The sequence below is a fragment of the Panthera pardus genome, unplaced genomic scaffold (assembly GCF_024362965.1).
Source record: "Panthera pardus isolate Hobbes unplaced genomic scaffold, ASM2436296v1 HiC_scaffold_11, whole genome shotgun sequence".
NCBI lineage: Eukaryota > Metazoa > Chordata > Mammalia > Carnivora > Felidae > Panthera > Panthera pardus.
In genome coordinates, this window is record NW_026526666.1 from 3,512,400 (window position 1) to 3,521,745 (window position 9,346).

At 46.0% G+C, this 9,346-nt stretch overlaps 1 long non-coding RNA gene across 1 annotated transcript; it reads right to left on the reverse strand.

Moving 5' to 3' along the window:
• Positions 1-948: 948 nt before the first annotated feature.
• On the reverse strand, positions 949-3,652 carry LOC109259139 (uncharacterized). Its single transcript, XR_002076575.2, has 2 exons — positions 3,476-3,652; positions 949-1,177 (listed from the first exon to the last, which is right to left on the reverse strand). It is a non-coding gene; the product is annotated as an uncharacterized LOC109259139 (long non-coding RNA).
• Between the last annotated feature and the right edge of the window lie 5,694 nt (positions 3,653-9,346).

Genomic DNA, 9,346 nt, shown 5'->3' on the forward strand with positions numbered 1-9,346 from the left:
TGTCAAATAATTTAAGCCAGGGTGTTTGCTGATAACAAAGGTGCTGTGGCCGATAAGGAAAGTGTTGGCCAGATAGGCTTCACATCCCAGGAATATTTGCATTTTCATGGGGGCCTTCTGAAGAGAGAGGGAACTGAAATTTGGGGCAGTTCCCCGGCATAGTCTTAGACCTCGCCAGTCTTTGCGGAAGCGTCCCCACCCCATTTGGATCAATGCCCACCTGCTACTAGATGGGTGGTCAGAGACCTGCGGGCCCAACTAGCTGGACACCTGTGTCGCCCTCACGTCCCGCCTTCCCCTGGTCTCTCGCAGCTGTGGGAAGGATGGCCGGGGAGGAGGTGGGGGAAATGCTGGTTTCGCCCCAAATTGGGAGACACAGTGTTAGAAGATTATTTCCACATTTAGCGGCACAGTTACATGAGAAACAAATTTGTATAAAGATTATGATTTGAAATGAGCTATCTAAACAAGATGGACTATCAAACTGCACTTTTTAGTGCACTGTTGAATATAAATCTCCAAACTGGCCAACAATGACCTACAGTTTAGTATCGTAAAATACAAACTGAACTTGTCTCTTTCAGTGTTTTGTTGGTATAAGTTCTAAATATCCTCTCATGGGAAGAACTTACTTTTATTCTGAGATTCTTTCCTATCTTTTAAAACAGTCTTCTTTCCTGTGTTTGGTATTTTTCCGATGTTTTGTATTATTATTTCCAATCCTTTTTCTTATATTTTATATTATTATGGTTTCTATGTTTAGACTTACTGTTATCTGTGTGTGGTATTCCTATCTCCCATGTGTTTATAATAACAACCGTTTAAACATCTTTGTGATATTAAAACATCCTTGGTATTAAAACATGATAAATGACGATGACAGGAGGCAGAGACGTGGTTTTGTTCATTGCTGTGCCCCCAGCCCCTAAGACACTGTGTGGGGCATAGTAGAGATCAATAAATATTTATTGAACAGATGCATATATGAATGATGGGTCTTAGAAATTACATTCTTATCTGTCATACGAGTTGGCAATTCTGTATCAATCCCTAAGTTTTAAAGTTACCAATTCATGAGATCCATGGGTTTGGAACACAGAACAGGGAGTCAGAGCAGCTCTAATTTAACTTGACCTTGGACAAGTGATTCGATCTCTACAGGCCTCAGTTTCCACACCTGTGGAAAGGAATTGATACCAGCCGTTACTTTGTTGGGTCATTTGAGGATTACAGGAGGTGTCTTGCAGGCCCTGGCGGGGGACCGGGGTAGGAGACTCCGTCCAGGGACTGGACTGGCCTCCTGGGCAATGAGGTGTGACTGCCGTTCGTGTTTATGCCTGGCCAGCACTCTGGATACAGCTTACCCCCACCCCTAGTAATTCTGCTCTGAACATCTGAAGAACATAGAGGTATCCTGATGATAGAATGACCTGCCAGTTGGTTTTCCTCAGGCGTAGGGAGCGAGAAAAAATGAGCACACCCTTCAGTGAATTCTGATTTTTTTTCTTAAAAGCTTAAAATTTACTTTTTCAATAGGACAAATATTTTTATTCTTAGAAAAACTAAGCACTTAGTATTAGCAATTGGTTACATACCTGGTTATGGGTTTTCCCCTCCCCCCACACTCAAAAATAATTCCAGGACGTATTATTGTTATCTTACAGTTATGGAAACAGAGTTCAGATTGATTAAACGGCTTGATCACCGTCTCTTGTTAGCAGGTGGGAGAGCTAAGGTTGGGGTTTAGGTCTGATTCCTAAAGCCATGCTGTAACTGCAGCGTGCTGCTGCACGGAAGGGAGATTGCATCTATTTGTCTGTTTGGGTGGAAAATTTGGAGACAGGACTCCCTTTAACCTCTCTCTAGATAAGATTCATTCAGCCTCTGAACGAAATCCTTTTCCATTCTGACTGCTAGAGATCAGGCTCTGCAACTCATTAGCTGTGTGACTTTGAATAAGCTGCACACCCTCTCTGAACTTCAGCTTTTCCTCTTGCAAAGTGGAAACAGCAACTCCTGCCTCTCTCTCTAGGTTGATGCCTTGTGAAGGTGCCTTGTAAAGTGCTAGATACACGCGAGATAGCGTTGTTAGTGAGTCCCCACGATTTCCTAGCCAGCTTCCTCTCCTCTATGGATCTGTTTCACTGATGAAAGAGTTCTTTGCAAAGCTCTTCCTCGTATATTTTTAATTGCCTTGGTTTTTACTTTACCCCAATTGTCTATTTCCTTTAACTTTCCCTTTCTTTCCCCCCACCTTGGGCTATCTTTCCATTAGATTCCACTGATTAGTCAGGGAACAGAACTATTTCAAGTGCTTGGTATTTTGATCCATTTCACACTCTCCTTTTGCGCCTCCCTTACCCCCCACCGTGGGCTTTCAGTCAATTGTGCTTAAATAGTCTCCAGACTTCTAGAGCATGCTGCCTTTAAAAATTCTGCCTTCCAGTATTTTCCTTCTTAAATACTCCCTGTTTTGCTACAACCCCTCCCCCCCCTCCCCCCCCCCCCCAGGCAAGAAAAAAGCTGATTGCACCACATGAATGGAGGAGAACCGTGCCTCATGACCTTGGAAGGTTGTGTGCTGGAACAAGTGGTGTCCGTAGTGTTAGAAATGTCCCAGCACTCAGTGAGCTTTAGTTCTGCCTCTAAATGGGTTTCAAAGTTCCAAATATGCATTTGCAACCCAAAACACGGACATGCTCTCTGCTCTCCTCAAAACGATCATCCTTGTTCTAAGTATCAAAGAAGTTCTCGAACCACCCCTCTGTGTTCATAGGGCAGCAACTGTGTACCAGGTCCTAGGTTAGGCGCTGTGGGGATGTCAAGAATGGAACGGAGCCCTTGATCAGTAGGGCTGCTGGGGACAACAGACTTGCAGACAACACGGACATAAAATGAATTCCTCCTTTTTCTCCTCAAACAAAAACCTCAGCCTCAGAACAACACTTCAAGGGATTCGAATATAACCTTCTGAGAACAATCTTATGTTAAGGACCACCTCCGGGCTGAGCCTGATATTCTGGAGCCCCAGATCACAGCTTTAAGTTCACCCCCGAGAGATTCTTTGCATGCAAGAGGCTTATGTGTGCGTGCTTCGGTTGTGGTCAGTGCGGGGACAGCGTCCACCCCCGCCCCTCACCTCTGTACCCTGTCCCCAGGGCACCTCAAGGAATCAGGCCAGGTGAGGAAAGCGGTTACTCTATCAACCCTTGGAGGGGGAAGGGAGGAAGACTTTTCCCCTTTGATTCCTCCTCAGCTCTGGCCAGATGCTGCCCTTACAGTGTTACCTCCAGCAGCCAGTACCTGGGTTGACCCTGGACTTAACTGGAAGCTTCTCCCTACAGAGGCTGTGTGGTGTGAGGGACACATCTTCCATTTCCTAAGAAGGTCAGGGCCACTGTCTTAGTTTGCTAGGGCAGCCGTAACAAAGCATCCCAGACTGGGTGGCTTAAACAACAAAAATTTATTCTCTCACAGTTTTGGAGGCTGGAAGTCCAAGATCAAGGTATTGGCAGAATTTGTTCCTTCTGAGGCTGTGAGGAAGAATCTGTTCCATGCCTCTCTCCTAGCTTCTGGTGGTTTTCTGGCAATATGTGGCGTTCCTTGGCCTGTAGACCTCTCAGCCCATCCTCTGCCTTTATCTTCACATGGTGTTCTCTCTGTGTCTGTCTCTGTGTCCAGATTTCCCCTCTTTATAATGACATAGTCATATTGGCCTAGGGCCCATCCGGCTGACCTCATCTTAACTTGATCATCTACAAAGATTCTATTTCCAAATAAGGTCACGTTCCCAGGTACTGAGGGTTAAGACTTCAACATCTTTTGGGGGAAACAGACTTCAGTTCCTAACAGCTCTCTCCCTCAGATGGCTCAACTTTTCCTCAAGATTCCTTGGTATTTCCACCTTCTTGCTCCTCCTCGGTTCCAGAGGAGTCTCTCTCTTCCTTGCCCAGGCTAACGCCTTCCCTGGGTCCCCTGATTCTGTCCCTTCCCGCGTCCTCCAGGGCCTCCTCTGTCAGCCTGTCCTGGGCGCCTCTTCAGGATCTCCCAGACTTATAAACTTGTTTAGGCTTTATAGCTGCTTCCCATGGTCCTGCCGTTCCTGCGTTCTGTTCTCCTGGTTTTGTTTTGTTTTCTTTCACAAACCGCTGTGTCTATCCATCAGTCACCCCCCCCACCCCCAAATCAAAGCTTGCCCTGTCAGAAGAGCATTTGAGAAGCGGTGGACCCTGATGTCCGAGTGTGCAGGCTTCGGAGTCAAGACTACCTGGGTTCAAATCCTCGTTCACTTAATCTGTCTAACCCTCAGTCTTGTCCGTCTGTCCCTGTGCATGACGACAGTGTCTACCACACGGGGTGTTTTGAGGATAAATGAGGTGGCGCGTTCACTACCTTAGCACAGCTCTTGGTAGACAGGGAGGTCTCAGCTACGTGTTAGCATTTCAATTTTTGGTGATTTCAGCTTTTCCTATTGCCACGAAGATGGTAATTATGTCTATGTGTTCTGCTGCAAGTCAATTACTTTCCACCTTTCCACCTCGTCCTAGACAATTTATTTAGAAATGCTACTAACATTTCAATATATCCCCCAAACTAAGCCCTCTCCTTGCCTTCCCATGCCCCCCTCCCCCTCCCCCCAACACACACACTCCTGAGCTTCTGTCTGATTTTTCTATTTTTGCTAATGGCACCATTACATTCATATCAGCTCTGGACACAAAACTTGGAGTCTCTGTTCCCTTTCTTGTACCAACTATATCTAAGCAATAGCTAAGTTCTGTAAATGTTATTAGTGAAACATTTTAAAACACACGTGTTCCTATCTATCCTGTCCTTCCATTTCTTTCTTTTTAAAAAATTGTTTATTTATTTTTGAGAGAGAGACAGAACACAAGCAGGGGGAGGGGCAGAGAGAGAGGGAGACACAGAATCGGAAGCAGGCTCCAGGCTTTGAGCTGTCAGCATAGAGCCCGACGCGGGGCTCGAACTCGGTCAACCACGAGATCATGACCTGAGCCGAAGTCAGACGCTCAACGGACTGAGCCACCCAGGCGCCCCCAGACTATTCCAGTAAACTGCACTCTGGGTCTCCAGTCCCTTCCTATCATGATCACTTACACACACTGCCACCAGATTATTCTTCTTAAAATGCAGCTTGATCATGGAAACTCTCCTGTAGAAAAACATTCAATTGCTCCCTATTGCTTATCAAGTAAAACCCAAACTTTGGCATTCAAATGCCTTTATAGTATGGCTTTTCTTCCTTCTAACCTCCCTGTAGGCGCTTAAGCTTTGACTACACATTTCAAACATGTACAGTATCCTCTATTTTTCATTTTTTAAAAAAATTTGTTTGAATGTTTATTTTTTGAGACAGAGAAAGAGACAGAGGGAGAGAGGGAGAGAGAACATGAGTGAAGGAGGGGCAGAGAAAGAGGGAGACACAGAATCAGAATCAGAAGCACATAGACAGATTCAGAAGCAGGCTCCAGGCTCTGAGCTGTCAGCACAGAGCCTGATGCAGGGCTCGAACTCACAAACTGCAAGATCATGACCTGAGCCAAAGTGAGATGCTTAACTGACTGAGTATACCCAGGCACCCCTCTATTTTCCAATATTCTTCTTAAATATACTTTCCTTTTGGTAGGCTTCCTTGCTCACTTTACTGGGGGCGGGGGGTGGTTCTCTCCCTTTGCTGGTCTTCAATATCTTATTTGGTATCTACCCCTCGTGGGGCCCTGAACACAATCTGTCCCGTATTCCCTGGTAGCTAAGAGGACAGAGACATTCTTCTGTCCCATTGTCATATCTCCTGCAACTTTCAAACAGTGCCTGATACATGTCAATACACATAATTGTTGAGACTTTTGACCTGAATTGAAGAGTACTCAACCTTCCACATCGGTTGCTTTTTCAAAAGGGCTTCAACAGACAAATGTGAATGGATGCTGCAGTCAAGTGTAAAATCAGAAATTCATCTCTCAGCCCCCTGGAGCCTCCCTCTGCCTGCTCCGCCCGCAAGGTCTCTTCATGGCTTCCCTTGCCTGTCATCCACACTGGGGGAAATTCATGGTTTCGGGGAAAGTGTGAACTTAGGACTTGAAGACGTACCTCCTTCCTCCCTTCCCACACTCCTTTTTCTTCCTAATCCTGGCAGTCTCTCAACTTGTACTTCATGCTCAGATTCTTTCTTCTCTCTGCTTCTTTTCTTTCTACCTTTTCCTCTTTGCATTACTGTCTGCATCCGCATCCAGTTGTAAACAAGATTCTGAGTCTGGGGCTCGGCTGGGGATGGGCAGCAGAGAGAATCAGACATTAGGGCTGGGGAAAGGCTAGCCCATGGGGCCAAGTCATGGCCCCCTCTGGCTTCCTCCTGGTCCAGCAGCCAGGCTGCAGACTTGACCTAACTGTCCTCCTCACTAACGGGGGGACTCTTAGACTTGCAGCAACTTCTCTTTGTCCTGTTAGTGGGATTTAATGGAGAACAGAGAGGCTTTCAAAGTGATGGCTTTATTCACAGAGACCTATGGAATGCAAAGTACTTTTCTCTTCCATTTACAGAACCAACAGCTGAGAGTCAGGAATTCTCCCCACAAAGCCCTGCTAGCCATTCCTTCCCTCCCCCTGGCTTCTCACCTCCAGATCCCTCTACCCCACAAGTGCACTATCAAATGACTGTGGGCGCCCCGGGGAGGTGCAATTTAATCTTCAACCTGTTTCTCCACGGAGACTGCTTTTCTGGAGCACATTTTTGGGAAAGCATAAATGTTTTAGGTCTGATCAACTAGCATTCCTTGTCCTGCCCATGGCTGGGCCCCTCTATTAATGCGTCCCTTTGTCTCCATCAGCAGTCTCTTTGTAAACCTGTTTTGTGATCTCTGGCTGCATCGGTAACCCCTCCCTTGCTGTCATGATTCCTCAAGCCAGGTTTGCACCAAATTACCCATGTGTTTGGAGACCATTGCGCTAGGAAGGAAGATGGCTCACATGGGCATGTCCGAGGGCTCAGTCAGCCCTTGTCTGTCGCAAAATAAGCCCGACACCCCATGCACTCTGAATCCTCTCAAGGAAACCAAGTCGTTGAACTACATGTTAAGTTGAATTCTGTTTCTGGTGTAAGCATTTTCGGGGAATAAGAGCACACTTTGTAGACTAGGTTAAACTCACACGAAACACATTTGTAAATCCAAGGTATTCTTTATCACTTACTGCTATTACTCAGAATAACCTGGCTTTAGCACATTATAACAGGAAGGTGGTATTCCTCGAGTATACTGCAACCCCTCACGCTTGGGGCTAAATTTCTTGCGAGTGTAACAAATGTCTAGAGATTTTGCTTTCTGAGCCGACCTCAATATAGGATATCTGTAACTCCCAGGGCTCCTGGGGACAGCCAGCCAGTGCAGCAGTAATCTTCTGAAAGTGGTTGGTCGACTATAACCATCCCCAACACTATGGATAAAATTCACAAATAAAATGTCGAGAGAAAGAAGAGAGTCATAAATAATAAAATACTCTAGGATTCCATATTTTAAAGTTTAAAAATAGAGTAAACAAATCTATTATGCTACATGTCAGGATAGCGGTTACCTTGGGGAGGTAGTGACTGACACACAATGGAGAGCACCTGGGGTGCCGGTAACATTTCCGGCACAAGTAGGTTCTCTTTGTGAAATTTCACAGCACTATACTTTTGTGATTTGTGCACTTCTTTATATGTGTGCTGTATTCTGATAAAAAGTTCTGTTAAAATGTGGTTTGTCAAGATTCTGGCTGCTGGGCTTGGGAGCAGTGACAGGTGAGAGGATTACATTGCTACTGTAGTAAATTATCTCCTTCAGGGACTCTTGAAGGTAACAAGTTCCAGCCTCCACAAATGGCTGTAGAAGGGGCAGACTCAAGGGCCGACTCTCAGTCAAAGTACACGGTAAAGCTTAAGAAGATCTAGGGATTTTACCGGACACTCCTCATGCTCTTGGATGCTCTACTTCTGAATCCTAAAATAAGGGAGGAGGGTGAGAAGATCGAGTCTCCCATTAGGAAAGCCAAGGAGGGAAGGTAGCCTTCTTCCTGCTCCCTGCCACTGGGGAGTGGCTGTGCAGCCCAGGCGTGGCTAATGGATGCAGTGGCCCTGGTATTTGAATCTTTGGGGCAGTTGAAACTGTTCTAGGCAAGAGAGGCAGAGATTGAGGTGCCTAGGGACTTCGTACTGAGTGTCCAGTAGAAGCGAGAGGCCATCAACGGCAGAGCCTGCCACAGCCTTCTCAACAGCCTGGTTTTGTTGCGTGATCTGAATGAGTTCTTGGCTGCCCAGCCTTTCTTAGACTTGGTCTCACTTCCAAGCCTCCTCCTCAGTTCTGAGGATAATATCAGATACCTTTTCTAAGTGCCTTTTCTGGTTAAGGTAATCAGAGTAAGTTTCTGTTAGTTGCATTCAAGACCCTTGACTAGTAGAAGAGCTCCCCAGTGAAAGAGATTGTCAATTCCGCTTGCGATTCTTTACCAAAATTTTATCACATGGCTTCTCATTCACTAACTAGAGATTATTTGGGGTTAACTATGCTGCTGTTTCAAAAATACCAATGTTCCTACAGGGCAATTTGTACCTCGATGTGAATTCTTTGAACCCAGTTGGTTTTTCCTTTGTGTCTATCTGCGATCTGTACATTAAGAAAAAAGGATGGAGGGGGCATCTGGGTGGCTCAGTCGGTAAAGCATCTGACTCTTGATTTCAGCTCAGGTCATGTTCTCTAGGTTTGTGAGTTTGAGCCCCACATTGGGCTCCTCGCTGACAGTGTGGAAACTGCTTGGGATTCTCTCTCTCTCCCTCTCCCTCTCTCTCCCCCCCCCCCCCCACTCTCAAAATTAAAAAAAATTAGGATGGAGGAGGGTGGTTCAGGAAAAGTTCATTTTGGTCTTGGGCCATTTCAGGGAGGGCAGGAAGGTGGGGTGGGAAGGTACCAAGGTGGGAAACCTTACGTGGTCAGAGGGTTTCACAAGGTCACAGGATTCATAGGGGGGAGGGAAAAGAAGACACCATGAAATAGGAAAGGGATCAGAGCAATGTGTCAGAGAACTAAAGATACATTTTGCAATTTACCTTCAGGCCGCTCTCTTGCATTGGAGTATTTTTTGTTTTGTGTTAGGGTAGGTAATTGGGAGCTCTGGTCTGTTAGAGTTCTGGGAGTGATTACAGGTGATTTATCACGTTACTGCAACTCCCAGCTTATGTACAGACACCATCAGGAGAAGCAGTGTGGGTTCAGGATCCACCCTGCGAGACCAATCTTCATAAAACAACGGGAGCTCACTCAGAACCAGTTATGCCAGACTAAGCTCATTTCCT